Consider the following 22,589-nt stretch of genomic DNA (forward strand, 5'->3'; position numbering starts at 1 on the left):
TAGTCAGCTAGAAAAGAAAATGCCCTGGAAGGGGGCGGGGGGAGTCGTGTTGAACCTTTTCTTTTCTTTTCTTCCTTCCTCTTCCTTCTTTCTTTCTTTCTCTTTCTTTCTTTCTTTCTTTTTTTTTTTTTTTTTTGAGTTCTAATCCAGCTACACACACTTTAACCGTTTCAAGATCTGGTCACTTTGCATCTCTACGATGACCTCATTTTGAGAACACTCATCACTAGCTTTGTTATTGCTGTTGTTTATAAATAGGGAAACTCAACTCAAGTGACCTGCCCAGTCAGTGGAGCAGGGAGGACAACAGAAGCGAACCCCAGGTCTCTGCCTTCCCAGGGTACTCACTCCCTCACGCACGACCTTGGGTCATGGTTCAGGACTTTCTCCACAGCAGGACAGCAAAACCCTAGGGCCTGGCTGCTTTTAATAAATCATTTTCCTTTCAAAGTACTGCCCAGAATAGTCTGTGGTCACTAGAAGCTGACAGCCTTGTCTATTTTAGGACATAATTTCCTAAGGACAGTGAAAGTGGATGTTGTGAGTCTCTGTGGCAGGCATTACATGGCTTCTCCTCAACGAGATGTCCTTTAAAAAGAAAAAAAAAGGTGTATCAAGAACCTTTATGACACTTTCATTTAATAGAGCAAGTGAGTCGTGGTCCTCAGGATCCAGGAGGACGCTGACGGACAGTTACAGAGGAAACAGGGGTGAAAAGGGTCCCAGACTCCCTCTTGAACCAGGGCAAATAGTCTTAAGTACACTTTGCTAACTGAGAGGCAAGACAGCCAGCAGAACACCTGCACTGGCCAAGGAAGATGGGCGCTGTAAGGGAGAGACCTTTGTCACGGTTTGTAGCCACCTGGGGCCCTGGTCTCTTCTGTGTATGAGGACACTCCCAGGTGAGGATGAAGACTCCTTTCTTTAGACACTAAAAGGGTCATGCACCTGTAATGCCAGACCCCTTTGTGGCAGCCTCAGGCCCATCAAGCTGATGCCCCCTGGGGACCAGGCGTACATTCCGTCCTGGAGGCTCTGGGCCAAAGCTGTTTCAGAAGTGAGGCTGGCAAGGCAATGGAGCTCAGCAGAGATGCAGTACTCTCCCAGGCAGTCCAGTCCCAAGGGATGCCTGAACCTCTGTCCTGGGCTGATCAGCTTCCACAGCTGGCTGGCCTCCGGAGGTTTACTCTTGCTTACCTAAGTTGGCCTGTCCTTGTGGTGAAATCTGTGTTGAGTGGGAGAAGCTTCCTGAGGGAGCGACAGGGACAGACCCTCCTAACTGGGCAAGAGGAGGCCCAGGCAGGGGACATGGTATCAGGTGAGAGGAGCTGGCAGAGCTGGGGAGGAAGAGGCTCCGGAGTTTTACTTCAGATGAAGTCCTGAGGCTGCAGGGGGAAGTGAGTCATAGCCAGGTCACATGGGGCCTCCCGCAGCTCCTGTCAGGGGTCCCATGGGGTCATGGGAACAGCAACATCTCAGTCCAAAGTCCTCCTGCAAGTGGGCTTCTTCCCTTTCACTGGTTTCTCAGTGTTTTAAGATGTGTGAGTTTGTTTCCCTCAGTGGAAGACGGCAGTGTGGAGTGAGGTCTTAGGCAGTGACTATGGCTTAACTCAGACACTCTGGGGCTTCTCTCTTCTAGACAGTCATCTCCTACCTCAAGTGTTACTTCAACTAAGGTCAAACCTATGTACACTGAAAAGTAAGCATTTAAATGCTCTTCCCTGGCCCAAGACAGCTTTCTAGACTATGCCTTCAATGGGTGCAGCTCGTAACTCTGCCCTCCTAGACATCCCTGAGTCTCAGACGGACACCGGGCCTGGGTACTTCTTTTCTATTTGGGAAGCTCTGGGGCCACATTGTAGTCCCAGGGGCAGGGACAGGATTTTCTTAAAAACGAGGTTTGAGAAATCAATGGGTACCTGAGGAGGGAGAAGGCAAGGGAGTGATGGCCCTAGACAGTACTCCCTGCTTTCCACACCCAGTAGCTACAAGCTGATACCTTCTCTGTAGACAAGACAAATTTCCAGGCTCAGCTCCCTCAGACTTGCCTGAGGTAGAAGGAAAAGAGAGAACGAGCTGCCGAGAGCTGTGCTGCCAGTCTGTCACTGTAGATCTCAAAGTGCAGTGCAGATAGACAAGCTGGGGACATGTACCCACACCTAGGAGTTAAGATGCACAATCCAGAAAGAAGGTGAAGCAGGGCCTAGCTATCCTCAGCACTCAACATCCTGGGTCCATGAGCCATGAGGTCTGGTACTATGTCTGGCAAGTCTCCTCTCTGTATAATAGTTCCTCATTCCCTCAGGCCCTGTGGGCTTGGGACCCCTGGGCACTGTTGGCCATGCCTTTGCCTCCCCATACCCTCCGGATGTCCAGCAGTCAGGGACTGAGTCTTAGTCTGTCCCTGAAAGACCCACTCATCCACCCACTGGGTTTCTTTGAAGAGCCCCTGAGGAGAGAGAGAAAGCCGCACACCTTGAAGGCTACTCCTTGCACAGGGAAGGAGAGGTTGGCCTTGCTAGCCTTTTCCTTTCATCCTCTTCCTTGGGTTTTGTGCTTGTATTACAGCAAGTACCCACAATTCCTCTGAAGGAGATATCGGGTATGTGACCCCAGCAATGGGGTCTCGGCTACTTCATACTTTCCACATCACCTGACAAGTGCTTGACCCACCATCCGGGTTGTGAATGAACGAATAACTCTCATGCCTAGCCTTCCACAACATATGGTTGTGTGTTAGAATCATGTGATTTAAAAAGGCTTGTTGAGATGTTCGATTTCTAGCACAAGTTCCTGGTATAGGTGCACAGTTCAGCAGCTGTTGGGATAGCTGTTACCACAGTCAATCTTGGAACACTTTGTCAACCTCCCAAGAGAAGTCTGTATTGGGCCACTCCCTATTTCTCCCCTGGCCCCCAGGGCTAGCTAGGATTTTCTGTCTCTATAGACTGATTCCATGCCATATAATTGGCATCAGACAATATGTGGGCACTTTAAACTGCCTTCCCTCACTCCATGTTCCAAAGGTTTCTCTATGCCGTGGTGTGCATCTGGATTTCATCTGAGTGGCTCACATCCCTTTGTGCCTCATTCGTCCATTCACCATTGGGTATTGTCTTAGTCAGGGTTTCTATTCCCGCACAAACATCATGACCAAGAAGCCAGTTGGGGAGGAAAGGGTTTATTCAGCTCACACTTCCACATTGCTGCTCATCACCAAAGGAAGTCAGGACTGGTACTCATACAGGGCAGGAAGCAGGAGCTGATGCAGAGGCCATGGAGGGATGTTACTTACTGGCTTGCTTCCCCTGGCTTGCTCAGTTTGCTTTCTTATAGAACCCAAGACTACTAGCCCTCCCCACTTGATCACTAATTGAGAAAATGCCTTACAGCTGGGTCTCATGGCGGCATTTCCTCAAGGGAGGCTCCTTTCTCTGTGATAACCCCTGCTTGTGTCAAGTCCACACACAAAACCAGCCAGTACAGGTATACTGGGTTATTTCCAGGGTGGGCTGTTGTCCATGGGGCTGTTGTGTGTGTTCTCTGACTGTACATTTTCACTTTACACAGGTACTAGCTCAAGAGTGGAACTGCAGGGGGAATTCCTTGCTTCTCTGATGCTGTAATAAAATACCCTATCTAAAGGCAACCCAAGGAAGAGCTTCAGAGGGACGGAAAATATCACATAGGGGAAGGCACTATGTGATAACAGAAGCAGGAAGCTGGCACAACATGCCATTCTGTTGGTACACAGGGAGCAGAGAAAATGAACAGGAAGTAGGGCGATGGTATAAAAGCCCAGTGTCCAGTGACTACTTCCTCTCAGAAAGGGTACACCCCCTAACGGTCCCAAAATTTCCCCAATGTTACCAACTGAAGAACACGTGGTCAAACATACAAGCCTACTGAGGCGTTCCTCATCCAAACCACCACACTGCATCATCGCATGGTGCTTTAGCATCTAACCTTTGTGGAGAACTGTCAACCTATTTTTCCAAAGAGCTTAGCCATTCTATATTCTCACCAGCAAGATATGGGCTTCAGGGTCTTCCTCTGTAAAGAAAACACACCTCTCTTACCCTCACACACCTCAAATTGACACTATGACCTAAATAACATGGAACTCTACTCACTACAAATAAGCAACCAGTTCTGCAGTGCCTCATGCAGTTCAGCTCTGACACCAAGTACCTGATAAAAGGGTTAATCAGTTCCCAAGGTCAAAGGTTCAGTGCTCAAGACTGTCCCACTTCACCCGGAGCTCCCAACTTCAGAGGCCAACTGAAGGCCCCGGGTTGCTCTGCCTGCACTTCTGACCAACGGCAAATCAGGTTTCTACAACTTAACTTTTTTTTTAAAGACTTATTTTTATTTATATGAGTACACTGTAGCTGTCTTCAGACATAGCAGAAGGGGGCACTGGAACCCATTACAGATGTGAGCCACCATGTGGTTGCTGGGAATTGAACTCAGGGCCTCTGGAAGAGCAACCAGTGCTCTTAACCGCTAAGCCATCTCTCCAGCCCCTTTCCACAACTTCTTGATTTTCTTGCTGAATTTGTAAAGCAGCCTGTGGAACTCAGTAAGCCATGTTTTCTGGTTTGTTAGAAAGAATATTTCCAAGAATTCATACGGGAAGACCCACAGATGAGAAGGCATGTGAGAAAGTGCATGGGGTTCTCATGCCATCTTGGGTGTGTGTCTCTCTCCAGGAACTTCATGTGTTTGGCTAGCTCAGTGTTCTGAAGACAGCATCCTCTTGGGGGTGTGTAGCAGCCATCTGACCCATGGGTATACAAAAAGGCCCTTATCATTGGGAAGAGTCCAAGGATGATAGTTCTTTGCCAGGAAACTCAGATGAAAACCACATGTGCATTTCCTAGTCATAGTCCAATTCTCCACGGTTGTGTTTACTCCAGTGACCCTGTGTGAGATGACACTCCATGGGACCTTGGCTTTCACCATCTTGGGGACCATGAGTGTATCCAGCATGCTGGCTGACCTCTCGTATGGTTCTGACTTTGCTTACCTTTATTTTTAAATTAAAGTTATAGAAGTTTCTTTGTTCTATGAAGAAATCACTCTTCAGCTGTCTGCTTATATACATCTGCCCTTCCATGGGTGGCTTTTTACCTTCTCCATATGATCACTCAAGTGCAAATGCTAATTTTCATCAAATTTGGTGTATTTGACAACTTAGAAACCATCTGTGATCTTTCTTTGTGATCTATCATTCTATAGGGCTGACATTTCCTGGTGGCAGCTACAGGCCAGAGCAACCCTTCAACTGGTGACTGGATTGTCTGAGGTTAGCTTTGTTTCACACCTCTGTGCAGCAGTTTAGTCCCACAGCACCACTAGGTTTAACTCTGAGGATTACAACTTCTTGGTCATATAAATAGCTAAGCACCTGTTTGAATTAGCTGTTGATCCATGAGGCTGGCTCTTAAGATTTCAGAACTGGGTTACATCACCTAGAGGCAGCACACACAGCTGAGGAGGCTAAAGTTAAAAAACGAAATAAAAAATTGGGGCTCTTTAGAGTTGGTACCCAGATCTAAGAGTTGATCAGGGTGGTGTCTGCAGAAGAATCCTTGTGGTGAGGTCCTGTATGTGACCCTGAGCTGCTTCCAGGAGCCCATCCCTCAAGCTGTGTAAGAGCCCACCATACTGTTGAAGTGGCCCCTATCAACTAGACATTCTTTGTGGTAAAAGTCATTTCTTTCATGGGGGGAAAAAGAGTTCAGGTTCCAGAAAGAGTGAGGAAAGCTTAAAAGCAAGGACTCTGGGAGATAGGTATAATTTTTTTAAAAAGATTTATTTTATAATAATGCATATTATAGGATATATAATATAGCATATTAAGTGTTACTATATACATTGATATATATTGTATAACAATTATATATTATATGTGTGTATGAGTGTATACATGTATTTGTACATGTGTAATTACAGATGTCCTGAGTCCAGAAGAGGGTGTTGGATCTCACAGAGCTGGAGTCACAGGTGTAAGGCTTGAAGTGAGTCTTAACTACCAGGAGACCCCCCAAGTGAGACACAAGAACAGAGTTTGATGCAATCACAAGAGGTTTATTTTCCGGCGCGTCAGGGTTGACTTTCAATCAGCCCCTTGTGGCAAGTGACTGGAAGGTAACCTCGAATGGCTATAACAAGCAGTTTTTATACTTTTTAGGGGTACAGGTTGCATCAACAAGGTTACAGTTTAAACTTATTGGCTAAACATATTGACCTTTGAATCTATTGGCTAGCAAGCATATGACATGCATTCGAACTCTTATCTGGGACTAGAGGATCAAGTGAACATCAGTACATTCTGCGGTTTTTCAAGAATGTTCTGTCCCTGATCCTCCCGAGAACTGTGTGTGGAGAATGGAACTTAGCCTAGCCTTGACCGGAGACAGGGAGCTGGTACTTGGCCTAATCTTGACCTGAGGTAGTGGGTGTAAAACTGGCAAAAGCCCCTAAGGTCCCCATAACCTACCTACTTTCTACCAGGCCAAGCCTCTTAATAGCTCTTACACTTTAGTAAGAACTCAGGTCCTTCACAGGCAGTTGTGAGCTGCCCACACAGCTGCAGAAAATTGAACTCAGGTCCTACAGAGCAAGAGCAGTGAGCACAACTAGTCAGGGAGCCGTCCCTCCAGCCCCGTAATAGCTGAAGAAACAAACCCTGAAAAAGACAATTGCAGGAAGTCATGACTGTGATGCTAAGCTGCTTCCTCAGCAAATGAAAGAAGCCCTTTGTGTCTCTTATTTACACAGTGTAAGACAAAGAAGCCTCAACTGGAAACAGAGAGAGCTGCACTGACCTTGCCACAGTGGAGGAGGGCTGGCTTTTCCTGGCCAACATCTCAGTCTTAACTGCAGCCTGAGAGACTCTGAGCCAGGATCAATCCAGCTAAGCTACTCACGGAGGAATTTGCAAAATGATACATGTTTCTTTAGTCACCAAGTTTGGGTGCTATTGGTGCTGTAGCCGCAGATCATTAATCTGGCCCATGTCTGCACCTCCCAAACCATCTGGTTAAGGTGTCTTGTATCTTTCCATGACTGAGAGAAGCTGGCCTTGAGGGATGAAGGAGGTGAGCTTCAGACCACAAAAGTGAATGACTACTGGAGCAGAAGCAGAGTGGGTTGAGGAAGCCTGGGGTGGGGTGGGGGAGGAAGCCAAGGGGCCCAGGGAACCAGCTACTGAGAAGGGCTGAAGGCCCAGCTAGCTGACTCTTGGCATTCCACACGGAGATTTTCTTCCTATACCTAGTGGCTGTACAATAAGGGCAGAAGGGAACAAAAAATGGATGGACGGACAAGTGGATGGGAAGAGGTCCTTTGAAAGTACAATCAGCAGAGAGACAATGTAGTTCTGAAACTACTATCCATTCTCCACAATCTATACACACACACGCCTGCCTGCATGCACGCACACACACACGCACATCTGTACATGTGTAATTACAGATGTCCTGAGTCCAGAAGACGGTGTTGGATCTTGTAGAGCTGCCCCCATGTAGCTGCTTACAATGCTATTTCAAACACATAGTGACTGAACCCTTATAAGACATCAAAGTAAATTCCCAAACCATAACCCTGTCTCCCCCACCAAAAAAATCCCCACAAATCCAGGCCAGATATCAGGTACTTGTACACTGGTAAGATTTATTATTATTTTTAAAGCTTGAACAAATACATCTTTATACACACAAAAGCCGGCAAAAAGGAAGCCCTTACTGTTTTGTTTAAAACAAAACCCATGCGTGAAACTTTTCCTCCAACTCCTCCAAACAAGCACACAGCACGGATTTACAATACATCTTTTTAAAATTCATGTGGGCTTTTTCTCAGCAGACCTGCCTGAACACGGGAAAAACTCACTACCCTGAAAGGAAGAGTAAAGTCCATGCCCATTATAACAGTGAAAGAGAAGCTAGCCGCAGGATTCTACATGAGTACTTTAGAGTGTACAAAACTCTTAGCTCCAGACAGCTCACCTTTAGCCAAAGGCAGTATCAAGTCCCAATACAGGGAACTTGGAACACACTAAGACAACTATGAGTGTTTACAGCAACAAAAGGAACATATCCCGTTCAGCCCTCCTAAACGATCCCCGAAAGGAAATTCTCATCATATATTAATAAATGGAGATTCAAGCACAGCTAGAAACAATATTTTTTTTAAAAAAATTTGGCATTCAAGAATATAAATACTAAATCCAAGAGAGCATGTTAAGAAAAACTGCCATCTACTAAATGCAGGTGGTGCTCAACAACAAAAGGCCAATAAAAATAATGGAAGAGGCACACTGATCCTTGCCGTGAGAGTAACCCTTCTTTGCATGCCTACTTTTCTTCAGGGAGGTCGAGGCAGGTGGATCTCTGTAAGTTTAAGGCCAGTGTGGTTTACAAAGTGAGTCCAGGACTGCCAGGGCTATTACAGAGAAAAACACTGTCTCAAAAACACAACTAATCAACAAACAAACAAAAAGAATGCATTTCTTATTTCTTCCAAGGTTACCTGTGAGACAGTAAAACCATGTCAGGAAGTGTGGTGGATAGAGACTCAGAGACTCGGTGGGCACACACCTGAGACTTAGGAGATTCTCGGCTCCCTGCCAGATTCCTGGCCTGGAACTCCTGCCACACTCCCCACATAAGCGAGTTCTCAATGCTAATGAGTTATACAGAGGCCCAGGGGCTTATCTAATAAGCTTCCCTTCCCAGGCATCCCTTCCGGCAAAAGGTATTTAATCTCAGGTCAGACCCTGAGGAGGTATGGACCCATTTTCCATGAAAAACAGCCAATAAGTGGTAAAGATAAACATGGACTCCTTCATCTACCACCACCATGGGGAACATGAAAAAGGCCTTTGCCTACAGAGCAACAGCTAAATCTCCCATAGAAGGCCCATGTGCCCGCCATACAATCACCGCCAAGCTAAGGACAATAATAGCTGAGACAAGCCAGCACTCACCTTTCCCCTGGCCCCAGGATAGACACTGTCCTCAGCCTGTGGGTCCTCTTTTTTTTTTTTTTCTTTTCTGTGGGTCCTCTTTGACTCCTCATGGAGCCTGGATGTCCAAGAGTCTGAGAACCCCTCATCCCTGACCTTGTTGTAGGCCAGGGACTGCAGAACCAGCTCTGGCTTTCCCACATTTCAGACTGTGCTTTCCCATTGCCCAGATCGGTGTCTCCGTGCTCCCAGGAAGCCCAGCACCAGCCCAGCGGCCTGAGATAAGCACATTCAAATTCCCCTCATTTCACCTCTCAAGTGGCTGTGCCCTGAGGCTGGAGGGCACAAGCCACACAAAAGAAAGAAGTGTGGACCGAGTGACTGTCAAAGGTTGGCCCCCAGACCAGCTTTTGAAAGACCTGTTCTAATGACATTCGAAACTGAGTCTTCCACTGAAGGAAGAAGAACTAATATACTCCCAAGGCGAGTCTCACTTATGCCCCTCACAGATTCCCGTTCACAGGGTGGGGTGCTTCTGTTTCTTTTTAAAGCTAAGTGGGAGAAGGGTGAGAGAAGAGGGGAGAGAAAGATGTGCAGGCAAAGAACCTCATCATGCCAGGCAGGAAAAGTCGAAGACCAGTGAAAGGAAAAAATGCAAGCAATTCTGCCCCTCGGCAAGGTGAGGAAGAGGCTCAGTCTGCCAAGAGAGCCTGTATGGACGCTCTGTGCCTGTTTGGGGGATGATGAATTAGGCCCTGCTTATCAGGTAGCAACAGAACCAGCAAACAAAAAGGCTACAGAGACAGTCTCGGCACCAGACACCCTCGACACTCGTCCTTTGAAACCCAAGACAATTCTGGCAGGAGATGAACCTGCATTCACAAGGCTGAAAACAAACTTTTCAGAAGGCCTACTGACAAGTACGGGTCCTGCGCTTTATAAATATACCCAAGCTGGCTGCAAGAGCTTCTGCCTGACGGACCTCCATGGACTGTTAGGAGGTGGATGGGAGTGTACAAAAACTGTTTAAAATGGGTTACGGTGGTAAGACACAGATAATTTCTGCTAATGGCTTCATATGGCATAATAAGTAACATAGTACCCTGAACAGGGCTCGGAGAAGGAAGGAATACGTGTGTGTGTGTGTGTGTGTGTGTGTGTGTGTGTGTGTGTGTGTGTGTGTATGTTTACTTATTGATGCTAACTTAGGGGTCAGTGAGCAAAACCCAGACTCTATCATTTCCCCCAAATGAACAGGAAGTGACTTAAACACCCATGCTACATGCCAGGCCCAAGCCTGAGCAGTAGGATCCACACGGAGTCTCACAGGCTGGCATACTAGAAATCCAGTCTCCTCAACAAGTCTTAGATGGAATCACTGCCTGGTCTGACCCAGGAAGGGGTCTGTCTGGTCCTCTGCACTCCTGCGGGTACTAACAAAATCAATTTCTTTCTCTGGGATCCCACCAGTGCCTCCACCTTCAGGTCCTAGCCTTACTTCCTGGGGCAACTTACCTTGTTGCCCCAGCAGCACACAAGTCAAGTATAAATGCAGAGTATTAAGCAACAACAACAAAAAGACATTCCCCCACCTCCTTCCCTGTCACAATAAATGTTACATGAGAGAAAAGTAAAAAGAGAGAAATTATTAGTTAGGCGGTGGTGGTGCAAGCCTTTAATCCCAGCTCTTGGGAGGCAGAGAAAGGCAGATCTCTAGGAGTTTGAGGCCAGCATGGTCTGCAGAGTGAGTTCTAGAAGAGCCAGGAATATACAAAGAAACTCTGTCTTGAAAAACAAAACCCAGAATCCAAAAATCACTCCCAACCAAAAACAAGAAAGAAAGAAAAGAAGAGAAATTACTTTCATATTATAAGGAAATTACGGGAAAAAAAAGCAATCAAAGAAGGACCTCGTGGGAAAAGCCTAGACAATCCTGCATGGGCTCAGCCTTTCGGGAAGGTGAGGGTGTGTTTGCGTCTTATGATTACCTCCACATTTTAGGATGCTCTGGAACAAAGGGAATACATCAGAGTGTGGGAGCAGCTCAGCCTTCTCCAAAGGTTCTTAGGAAGAGATCACATGGGTACCTCTCAGTGACATCACCAGGAAGGAACCCTGCTTCCGGCAGGAAACTGTCTTGGTGTATAGCCAACTCCAACGACAACATTCTGCAGACTACCCGAGTGAGATGTTGCATTTTAAACCCATGCTTGGACGGACAATGCACACAACTCTTTTTTTTTTTAATAGGGTTTGTTTGTTTATTTATTTTTTTAGAATTATTTATTATATATGAGTACACTGTAGCTGTCTTCAGACACACCAGAAGAGGGCATCGGATCTCATTACAGATGGTTGTGAGCCACCATGTGGTTGCTGGGAATTGAACTCAGGACCTCTGGAAGAGCAGTCAGTGCTCTTAACCACTGAGCCATCTTTCCAGCCCCACACAACTCTTTACTAATGTATTCAGTAACGACAAATAATAAATAAAGGCTGATCTACATCACAGCTGCCAAAGCCTCAGACTCTGCTTCTTCTCGTCACTCACTATTCGTGCCTCTAAAACTGAACTGCTATTTTAACTATTTTAACAGGTCTGCACTTTAAAATCCGGCTCTTTGTTCTGCACATTTTGGGGTAAATGAACCTTAGTGACATTTTTCTTCCTGAATTGGTCCTAAAGGAGAATGGTCAGATACAATTATCTCCATTTTGCACATGAAGAAACAGAGGTATAAAACGGCCGGGTGATTCACTCAATTATCAAGTATGTCAGTTAGGACAAAACTGCCTTCCTGATGGGACTTCACAAAACTTCCTTTTTCTTTAAAAGTGGAAAATTTATCTTTAAAGATTCCTCAAATCAAACCACTGATTTTCAAAATCTAGAGGGCGCAGGGAGCAAATATTTACTCATCAATCTGATTACAAGGAGCCCATCAAGAAGAAAGGCCTCCCAAGTTCTAAGTGTCACTGGAGAACAGCTGGTCGGAGCCAAGCACTGTTGGGACAGCTCACATTTACCATCGCAACAGAAGAATGCACATTTCCTTTGCCACGGAGAGACACACCTGCAACTCTATTTCCTCTACGTTAAACACATTTACTTTGAAGTAAAAGCATTTCGTGAAGCCTATGCTGGGGAAAAGGTTATGAAGTCTGTAAAGCAGTTACCAAGGAGGGAGATCAAAGACCCCGACAGAAAGGACCGCTGTCAGTCAATCGCAGAGTGAGCTCTCTTAGAAGAAAAAGAGTTTTGCTATGCCATTTTAATTTTCCTATCTTCCATCATGGACTTTGGGTGTTGTTTATAAAATTAATCAAACCCTAAAAACTAGCAGGGAGAATAACCAAAGGAAAAATTCCCATCATCTATAAAGCAAGCAAGCAACATATTTATGGTGTCTAGATAAAATCAATCAAGTTGGTAATTCCTTACTTCAGCTTGAGAAAACAAAATTCAAACCAAAGTACTTCCTACTCTGTGTACTGTGTTTCATATTCTGCAAGTTTAATGATGCAGTCCTGCTATTAGATTCAAGTCCTGCCTTTGATGCTAAGTATCAAAGTAACAAGCACCTCTCATTCCAGTCCATCAGGACTTTAAGAAAACAGTGTGTGTGCTCCCGTGAACCATTTAAATCTGCGCCTTTCATGGAAAAGAAGCTAACATGAATTTTTCACACCTTTTTGGCTCGCCCATCATTTTCAGCAGACAGCACTTCAGTAAGGAGGGGATCCCTGGCAGGGCAGATGTTCAGTTCTATGTTGTTAGTCAAATGTGTATATGTGTATATATATATAAACACACACACACACACACACACACACACACGTACTTCATAATGTTACTATTACTTAAGTAACTAAAAATATTTTAAGATAAAACAATAATGTAACTGAATTTTAATTATAGTGCAAGGAGCCTCAATGGAAGCATGAATTTCACATTGCATGTGTAATTTTAGCAATTTCCAAATATGCCATCAGATTTAAAATACAACTATTATAGACATTGTACTTGAACTTTGAAAAAAGAGCCACAAACCACAGAGGCAACTTCTACAAGGCCTACCTGAGGAAGACTGCGTATCATTGAACACAGCAACCAATGTTTATAGTTTTAAACTTTGTAACATATTTGCTGCTCAAATTAAAATTCTAAATAGAATTCTCAAAAATTCAAATTTTTAATTGAATATGTTTGTCTTAGTTTCTCTGCTGTGAAGAGACACCATGACCGAGGCAAGTCTTATAAAGGACAACATTTAGTTGGGGCTGGCTTACAGGTTCAGAGATTCAGTTCATTATCATCAAGGCAGGAACATGGCAGCATCCAGGCAGGCACGGTGCAGGCAGAGCTGAGAGTTCTATATCTTCATCTGAAGGCTGCTAGCAGAATACTGGTTTCCGAGCAGCTAGGATGAGGGTCTTAAGCCCACGCCCACAGTGACACACCCATTCTAACAAGGCCACACCTCTTAATAGTGCCACGCCCTGAACCAAGCATATTCAAACCAACACAGTATTACTCATTAGAAAAAAATTCTATGGACTCTTCTTAAGAATTTGATTATTCTAACTTTAGAAAGCAAACATCAAAGCTGGCTCTGGTGGCAAACACCTGTAATCCCAACACTTGAGGGGAGGAGGTAAAAAGATCGGGAGTTCATCTGTGACTACACAGTGAGTCTGAGACCAGTCTGGACTACCCAAGGGGCTCTCTCAGAACCAAAACAAACAAACAAACAAAATCAGAACCAAAATAAAAAAATACAAAAAATAAGCAAAAGAGGCTAACATCAGGCTCAGGAATTAAAAAGCACGGGCAGTGTTTAGAATGTGTAGACCATTCTGACAGTAGACCATTCAAACTGTATCAGATGAAGTCATAAGCTGACTTACTATAAATAAGACTTTATCTCCCGGCCTATTCTTGCTTTAAAAAAAGATAAAGAACTGGACTATGATGCAATGTGATACGTATTCACATTCTTACATGTTGGGCATGCCTTATTCTAAATCTATTAAGGAAAACATTTCAATAATTACCAGTACAAATAATTTTCAAAACATTTGCCACTCAAAAATGTAAAGTCCTAATTTTGTTACATGGTAATAAATATTCTTCATGTGAAGATTTTTATGAAAAACGATCTGCACTTTGAGAAAAAAAATCTATTCACGATTGCTATAAAAAGCATTCTGAAAAATTTAAAACCTATTTTGTTTTCTCCAAAGCAGTTCATCTTTGCCTCCTCCAGAAACCAATGTGATAGCATGTGACGCCTCAATCAGTGGATAAAAAGATACCTTGAGTTCAGTATTACACTGATAAACTTTTAGGTGCTATGAGTATAAATTACCCAAGATGAAGACATCTTTGGGCTAAGGTGTGGAACTTGTCTCATTCACAAAGACCGGGGTTTGCTTTCTCACCTCCAGCACTGTTTTAGAAAATTGATAAATGTTGGCATTATGAGGGATAAGATATTCCTACGACTTTTAAAAAGTGGTTTGGTTGCTTGAAAGACCAATGCTACACACGATTTTGTAAGTATCATCTCAGTGAACCAGTGCAGCTGAACGTGCTTTTGAGAGCATCAGTAAACACAGGATTTAGAGAGTCCGGGAATCAGTAAACAGGAACAGAGCTGAAACAGGACTGCAGCGCTCTCACTGGGACAACTAGATTTCGTGATTAACCATTAGAACAGGAAGCTGGATATAGTCAACAGTAACACACAGCACCCTGGCCTGTTAGGCATGGGAAAAAATATGTCCCCTTTTCCTCCAGCGAGGCTAGAATACTCGTGTCATCTATAAGAGACTATTTTGTCCCCGAATGTAAGATCTATCATGTTAACGAGGGCTGGGTGACAGACTTCATTCAGTCAGGTGTTCAGGCCATTTCTCAAGTGACTATGCTCTTTCCAGAGGGTGGGTTTTGTTGTTGTTTTGCAATTTCAAAACTAAAAATGAAAGTCAGATGCCTCTAGTTTTCAGTTATTCAGTTATTTCAGTCATTAGAAGTGGGAGGCTCACTAGGGCTCAGGTGTTAAGAGGCTACTCTGGACAACACATCTCCCCCCAACAATCATGTAAATGTATCTCTCAGAGTATTCACATCACTGTAAACTATTATAGCTACCTAGTTCCAGACCACCTCATCACCCCACGCCCCGTTACTTCATTCAACAGTCTGAGTGGTCACCCCGACTTCCCACTCCCAGCAGCCTGTGGAATCATGGACCTCCAATCTCTGCGGTTCTACCATTTTGTATCTTTACTATTGATGGCATCATGCAGTGAGAGGGCCTTTAGACGGTGTTCAGAGAGCCACCCTCCCAAGCACCAAACCTGGGGTGCTCAGGGCTACTGCTTAGCTCCTGAAATGCATCTTAAGTGATTTCAGAACTATGATATATAATGAAATTCTAGGTTTTTTTGGGACTGGCTTTTACTATGTGAAAAAGAATTGTAACCAGTAGTACAGATCCTTAGGCTGGGTATATAGCCCAGCGATAGACTCTTTACCTGGCATGCACGAAGGCCCAGAATTCAAACCCCAGCAACAAAAACCATTATCTTTGGACTCTGTGTTTGGAGAAGAACGAGAATTCTTTTTAGATGAAGTTTCCTTACTTTTTTCTTTCTTTCCTTCCCCTCTTCTTTCATCAGCCTCTCATTTAACACAAGCTGGTCTCAAACTCACTTAAGTAGACGAGAAAAACATTCTTTAAAAATTTTTAAAGTGGGCTGGAGAGATGGCTCAGCGGTTAAGAGCACTGACTGCTCTTCCAGAGGTCCTGAGTTCGATTCCCAGCAACCACATAGTGGCTCACAACCATCCATAATGGGATCCAATGTCCCCTTCAGGTGTGTCTGAAGACAGCAACAATGTACTTACATACATGGAGTAAATAAAAAAAATCTTTAAAAAATTTTTTTAAAGTAAGATTTATTTATTTTATGCTAATGAATATTTTTAATCACATATATGTCTATGCATCAAGTGTGTGCCACGCACCCTCACAAGTCAGAGAGGACTGGATTCCCCAGAACTAGATTTTATAGATGGCTGTGAGCTGCCATGAGAATGCTGGGAATTGAACCTGTTCCTCTGTAAGAACAAGTGCTCTGAACTGCTTAGCTATCTTTCCAGCCCTACGTGAGGAAACCGATCTCATGATCTTCTGGCTTCCACCTCCCAGCTGCTGAGATTAAATGTGCAGACTCTTCAGAGTGGATGCAGTTTCTGAAGGAAGAAAGAAAAAGAGACAAAACAGTGGAACACTTTGACTGCAGTGTTTAACAGTGCTGTGTGCCCGGCATGCATTTTGTCTTCATAATACTGACATTTAAGCTATTCTGGAAGACTGACTTGAGAACACCAAGCCACTTTTAAGCGTCCTGATACATTTAATGAGGGCTTAGTCACCTGTGAAATGTTTTCCAAAAACTGAAGTTAAAATAGGAAACCTCAGTGTACTGATGATCAGACCTCATGTCGTATAAAAAAAATGAATTCCTCCCAGAGAGTCATTTACTCTCCATAATTTGTTCCTGTGAGTTTTATTACATTTTCCCCCTTGTTTTAAAATAGTGGTGTGTGTGTGTGTGCTTGTGGTGTATATATAGTTTATGTGTGTGCACGTGGTGTGTGTGTACACAGGGAGGCCTAGGCTACCTAGGCATTTTCTTCTATTGCTCCCACCCTTTTTTTTGGGGGGGGGGTCTGTCATTAAGCTCGGAGCTCACCATTTTGCTCGACCGGCTGGCTGGTCAGCTGAGTCCCAGGATCAGCTGCCCGGGCTGGGGTTACAGATGCACATCAGTGGGATCTGGATCTGAACTTTGGCCCTCATGCTTGTGCAGCAAGCACTTCACTATGGAGCTGCCTTTCCAGACTCTTGTTCTGTTTTTCTGAGAGGACTCACTATGCAGCCCAGGCTGGCCTTGAACTCTCGATTATGCTGTTTCAGCCTCCCGAGTGCTGAAATCACAGGCATGTGTCATGACACCACGGCTACTTTCTAGGATTTTAACTCAAACTATTCAGTACTGAAGCTTCTCATCAGCGTATACTGTCAGGAGTCACACCTTTAATACATATAATTAAGCCTTTCCAGCTCTCAACGGTGATTTACAAATCTGATGCACTGGCTCGTCTTCATGGAATTGTTTTTTCTAATACTGGGGATGGAGCCCAGGACCTTGTCTCCTTAGGCAAACATTCTACACTAAGCTACATCTCAGGCCCATACAATTAAAAATGTTATTAAATAAAAAGAACTTTTTATATAAAGTAACAAAGTGTGATCACCCAAAAGGTCCCAGTTTCTCCCTATCACATCTGTTTCAGAAGAGCCAACTCTAATCGCTACAAGGATCAACCAGCAATAGAGGACAAAGGAAACTATATATATACATTGTATACATATATTATATATACATATGTGTATTATTCAGCCATAAGGAAAAAATTAAATCAAGTCATTCACAGGTCACAGGAAAATGAAGGGACCTAGAAAATATCATGCCAAACAAAATGAGCTGGTAACAGAGAAGAAAGCACTCCATGTTGTCTCTCCTGTGTCAGGGGAAGATGACACGGAGGTAGATGAAGGATGGCTGCTACTCTTAGGGATGGAATCCAGGGTCAAGGGTGGTAGGGAGAGTGGATACGACTAAGCATAAGACACTAGAGTACAAAATCATCATAAAAGGCCATCATAATTAACAAGCAATCAAAAAAAAATCAGCAACCACTTATGATCCTGTCTAAAAAGAAGACAAAGGGTCTTATCCTTTCCATTACGTTGCATGTGTCTAGCACAATAATTTCCAGTCTGAAGCCAGGGCACCAAACCTTAATGAAGACCTGTAACACGAGGGGAACCCGGGTACCCTCTCACAACCCAGCATGACTGAAAACAATTAGAGCAGATTTCTGCTCTTGGGCATCGTTGAACAGCTTGTGTCTGAGGTAGAAAACCCATAGAAAATAACCATAAAAGCTAACAGAAATATGTAGGATCAATGACCAGCACCAGGGAGCGAAGGGACACAGGCTTTCTACAGGAGCAGTAGCACACTGAGTTGGGCACCACGGCCACTGTGACTCCTTTGTAGGCACAGCAAACAGCTCGGCAGAAAGCAACAGTGCACTTAGTTTAAGACAGCAAAGTTGGAGCTTGGGATGTGAGGGCAGAGTCCCAGAGAGGAGACCACCCCCAAGAAAGTAAACAAGGAGTACTAACTGCTGGCGGTCAGATCCCCTGGAGGTGTCTCTCATGGCCAGGCCTCAGGAAGCCCAGCAAAGGTGGCAAATGGAAGCTGAAAGAGCTGGCCAGAGGTCTTGGCAGCTCTTGGTGCTGAGTAGAGAGATGTGGGAATTCAGGATCATCATGGAAACCCAGTGGCCAACTGCTAGGAGTAACAACAGCTAAGTTTATATGTAAGCCCCAATTCGTCCAAACACCAATCCCTGGTGCGGTCACGCTGCTCTGTCTGCATTTCATATAACAGCCAGAAGAAAACGCAGCCCTCATAAAGACCACATAACCCAGAACCTCTGTGATCTTAAAAGCACAATGTAAGGTGCTTGATAAGCTCACAAGGTAAGCCAAAAGGCAAGAGAAAATGACTGAAACCCAAGAGAAAATGTAGAAAACAGAAGTAACTCAATGTGATCTTTTTCTTTTTGGAGAGCTGAAATCATTTTAATTAATATGTTTAAGAGTATAAAAAAGGATTCTGTTGGGCTCAATTCTTGCCTAAGCTACGTGTCTTTACCCTCTCAAACTGCCATCCTACAAACATGGTCAGGTAATGCAGTTTGCCGAGCCAAGACATCCGTTTGTAAGGGACTCAATTAGGCTGGTTAAAAGATGCACCAAACCTGACAGAAAAGACTTCCGGAAGATCACCATGGCCACAGCGATAGGATTTGCTATCATCTTTGTGAGACTGATCCATATCCCTATTAATAACATTATTGTGGGTGGCTGAGTCCTTTCTCATCATGGGACTAGTGAACCAATGAGTGGGTGACAAGCTCATGAAGTAAAAAGTTGCCCAGATGCTTTGTGTTTTTTGTTTGTTTCCTCCTTCGTATGACATTTTCTATTTCTAAATTAAAATAATTTCAAAACAAATATTTTTCCATAAAAAAGAATATGAAAAAAGGAAGATTGGGAATTTACTAGGGACTTGAAGTATATGGAAAAATCATCGGGTATTTTAAAACTTGACATAATATAGAAATTAAATTTCAAATTCAATAGACACAGGAGAAGAGAGGCCTAGTGAACTCGAAGACAGATTAGTAAACATAGTTCAAGCACAGGGGGAGAAGAATGGTGAGATAATTTGTGACATGGTGAAGAGGGTTCAGGAAATCCTAAAAGGGAAGACAGAGGGGATAGATCTGGAACAGTGATTTGAAGAGTAACTGAGAACTTCCAAGAAGGAAAGCCATCAATCAACAGATTCTGTCGGCCTTTTAAAGGTCGAACCACACAGGGGCACCTCATATTCAAACTTGTGAAACCAAAGACAAAGAGGAACTCTGTCAGGTGGTCGGAGAGCTGTGGGTGACGGTGACACCTCCCTGTAATTCCAGCACTAGAGAGACTGAGGCACAAGGACATCAAGTTCCAGACCAGTCTAGGCTGGACAGTGCCACCTTGTCACAACTTTCTCCCTCCCATGCAGCTAGAGAAAAAAAGGACACTTTCTCATGGAAATAAGACTTGGAGCTGATGTTGCCACAGAATGTAAGGAGTGGAGCAGTACTTTTAAAGTGGCACACCTAGGACTGCACAGTCAGCAAGCACACCTCAAAAATGAAGGCAGCAGTGAACTGTGCATTTTAAGTGCTTGGTTCATACTGCTAAGCACATTGTATTCCAACAAAGGTGTTTTGAAAAATAAAAGCAAAATATTTAGAAAAACCAAAGCCAAGAGAGTTCACTGGTGGCAGATCTGGCATGAAAGGAAGCACTGTGTCATATAATGAATTTTTTTAGCCAAGGGGAGGCCACACGTGACAGTGGTCCTGTAAAAGGGTACGAAGTAGCGATGCCACAGCTGTCTAATGTCAACAAGGCTGATCTTTGCACCATGGTGAACTCATCTAGCCGCACGTCACACACTTTAAACCCACCCTTAGGTTTGTTTTCATTTTCGGTTACGTACCTCTGTACAGGTATGTGCACACAGTGCAAGGAGCTGGAGGCCAGAGGCACTGGGTCCCCCTGGAGCTGGTTATAGTGGTTGTGAGTGGCCTAGTGTGAACACTACAGTCCTGTGCTAGAACCGTGTGTACTTTTAAACACTGAGCTGTCTCTCAACCCCACCTGACCCCATCTACAAAGAATGCTCCAGACAGAAAAGATAATCTCAGACGGGAATAAGGAAGAGTAAAATGGAATGGAAATAATCAAAAAGGATATAGTCAAAGATCGATAAAATATAGGCTTCAAAAATACATAATGCAAAACCTTGTTTTATTTAAAAGAAGAGAGTATAAGACTAATATGAGCCAAGCAGGAGGTAGGACAAATGAAAAAGAAACCATTAATATGGTATACTTAAAGCAGTAGTCAGTCATTACATTAACTATAAACAGTTTGGACATGCTTCAATTAAGGGTCGTTTAGGGTCGTTTTTATACACACACACACACACACACACACACACACACACACAATCCCCTTCTCGTTAAGGTCATGTAGGGGTTCATTACTGCACACAAACTTATTAACTTGAAAATGGAAAAATGACTCAAGAAAAGCATACATATCAAGTGTGGGAACTTAACTCCAGTGCAGACGGTCATGGAGAGGGACAGGATTCATCTGATCTAAGGCGACTGGACTCTGGCTCCTAATTCTCCACACAGAACCTAAGGGAAGTCACTCTTTATCCTTTCCCATTTATCTTTTGGTCAGATGGACCCTTAACTTTTCATAAAGCCATAAAAAGCCATAAACGAACAGTTTTGTCACTGATCACGGCTTAAATTATTCTCACCAAGTTTTCCTCCCCACATCGACAGGTATGCACCACCTCGAAGAGAACTATGCCAACTGCACATGGCATGCCAACTTTAGGAATTTCCTCTTCTTTAAAAAAGTCATGTCAGTAAGGCTTTTAGAGCTGTTTCCCCCGACCTTGGTACTGAAGGATTCGTGTTTTAGGATGGCGGCATGTGCTGCCCTTCTCACTCGCACTGATATGTAGTGACCGGTCCGCTCACCCTGCTGACAGTCTCAGGCAGCAGGGTAGGAGTAGAACCTAAAGAAAACTGTGAAGATGACCAAATGCCCACCATGGCCGGGGACAACTGCTGCTTATTCACTCCAGCAGGCGGGGCTCACTTTACACAACCAACCTCATAAACTGAAAAGTGTCACTGTCAGTAAAACGTCTGTGGGTACTTTATCCTCACCGGGTTTTAAAGCAAGGCAAACTAGATAAATGATAAATTCCAAATCTGTCTACAAGAAGAAACGTCAGAAAAATCAAGCCATGGTATTTTTTGAAAATGTGCCTACATTTCCTTTTTTTTTTTTTTTTTTTTTTTAAACACAGGATTTCAAAGCAAAGGTTTTAAAGACCTCTAAATGTACAAAGGGACAAGAACCAAACTGGATTTTCAAAATGGAGGGATTTTTATAAACACATAAGTTGAAAGTGTTATGCAACCCAAGAGGCTGAAGTAAACAGCAGTGTGAGGCAGGGCCCCGGTTCCTATGATCCAGCAAGCAGATGCTGCAAGAAATACAAATCTTACTCATCTTCAGAACTCAAAGCCTCATACTCAGCCAAACAACTCTAAGAAAATAATACATGTCCTTCATCCCATCCCAGCAGAAATGCATGACAGAAATGAAGCCTGCTGAATGGCTACCAAGAATCCCGTCTTTTATTTCAGGTCTCCTAATACATACAAAGTATTAGCCTTTTCCCCTTTGTTAGAGATGGCAAGGGGGGAAAGTTGGCTGTCAATCAACAGTACCCACCCTGGGGGCTCCTTTTCAGCCCAGCGTGAGGGGGAGAAGGAACCTGGCACCTGCTTACTTCACAAACTCACCAATTAGGATGTACAGCAAGCCAGAGGTAGGGCAGAACCCCTCAGGATAGAAATGAGCTGGTTTCTATGATTAACCAGTATAGAACTGGATGTAAAGAAGGCTCAGCAGAGTACAGAGTGAGCTCCAAAGCAAGGGACACTGACAATGATGGAAGAGAGGCTCATCAAACACACTATGTCACTGTCTCCATCTAGACACAGCCCTTCCCCTCACAGAAATTACTAAGCAGGCCATGCCTGGATTTCTTAACCAGGCCTCAACCTCTTAAGTGCAGGCATGTGATACCATGCTCACTAAATAACGACTCTTAAAGGAAACAGATGATGGCATTGTCTGGCATCAATAGGAGGGAGGAGAAGCCGTTGGTCCTATGAAGGTTCATTTCCCCAGTGTAGGGGAATACCAGGGTGTTGAGGTGGGAGTGAATGGGTAGGAGGGGGAGCATTCTCATAGAAGGAGGGGGAGGGGGTATAGGAGAGGGGTAAACCAGGAAAGGGGATAACATCTGAGAT

At 44.1% G+C, this 22,589-nt stretch overlaps 1 pseudogene; it reads left to right on the forward strand.

The window, feature by feature from the left end:
* The first annotated feature begins 18,808 nt into the window (after positions 1-18,808).
* LOC148005427 (protein transport protein Sec61 subunit gamma pseudogene) lies at positions 18,809-18,988 on the forward strand (annotated as a pseudogene).
* The last annotated feature ends 3,601 nt before the right edge of the window (positions 18,989-22,589 follow it).

This window comes from Rattus norvegicus, chromosome 6 (genome assembly GCF_021556685.1).
Source record: "Rattus norvegicus strain SHRSP/BbbUtx chromosome 6, alternate assembly SHRSP_T2T, whole genome shotgun sequence".
Taxonomy (NCBI): domain Eukaryota; kingdom Metazoa; phylum Chordata; class Mammalia; order Rodentia; family Muridae; genus Rattus; species Rattus norvegicus.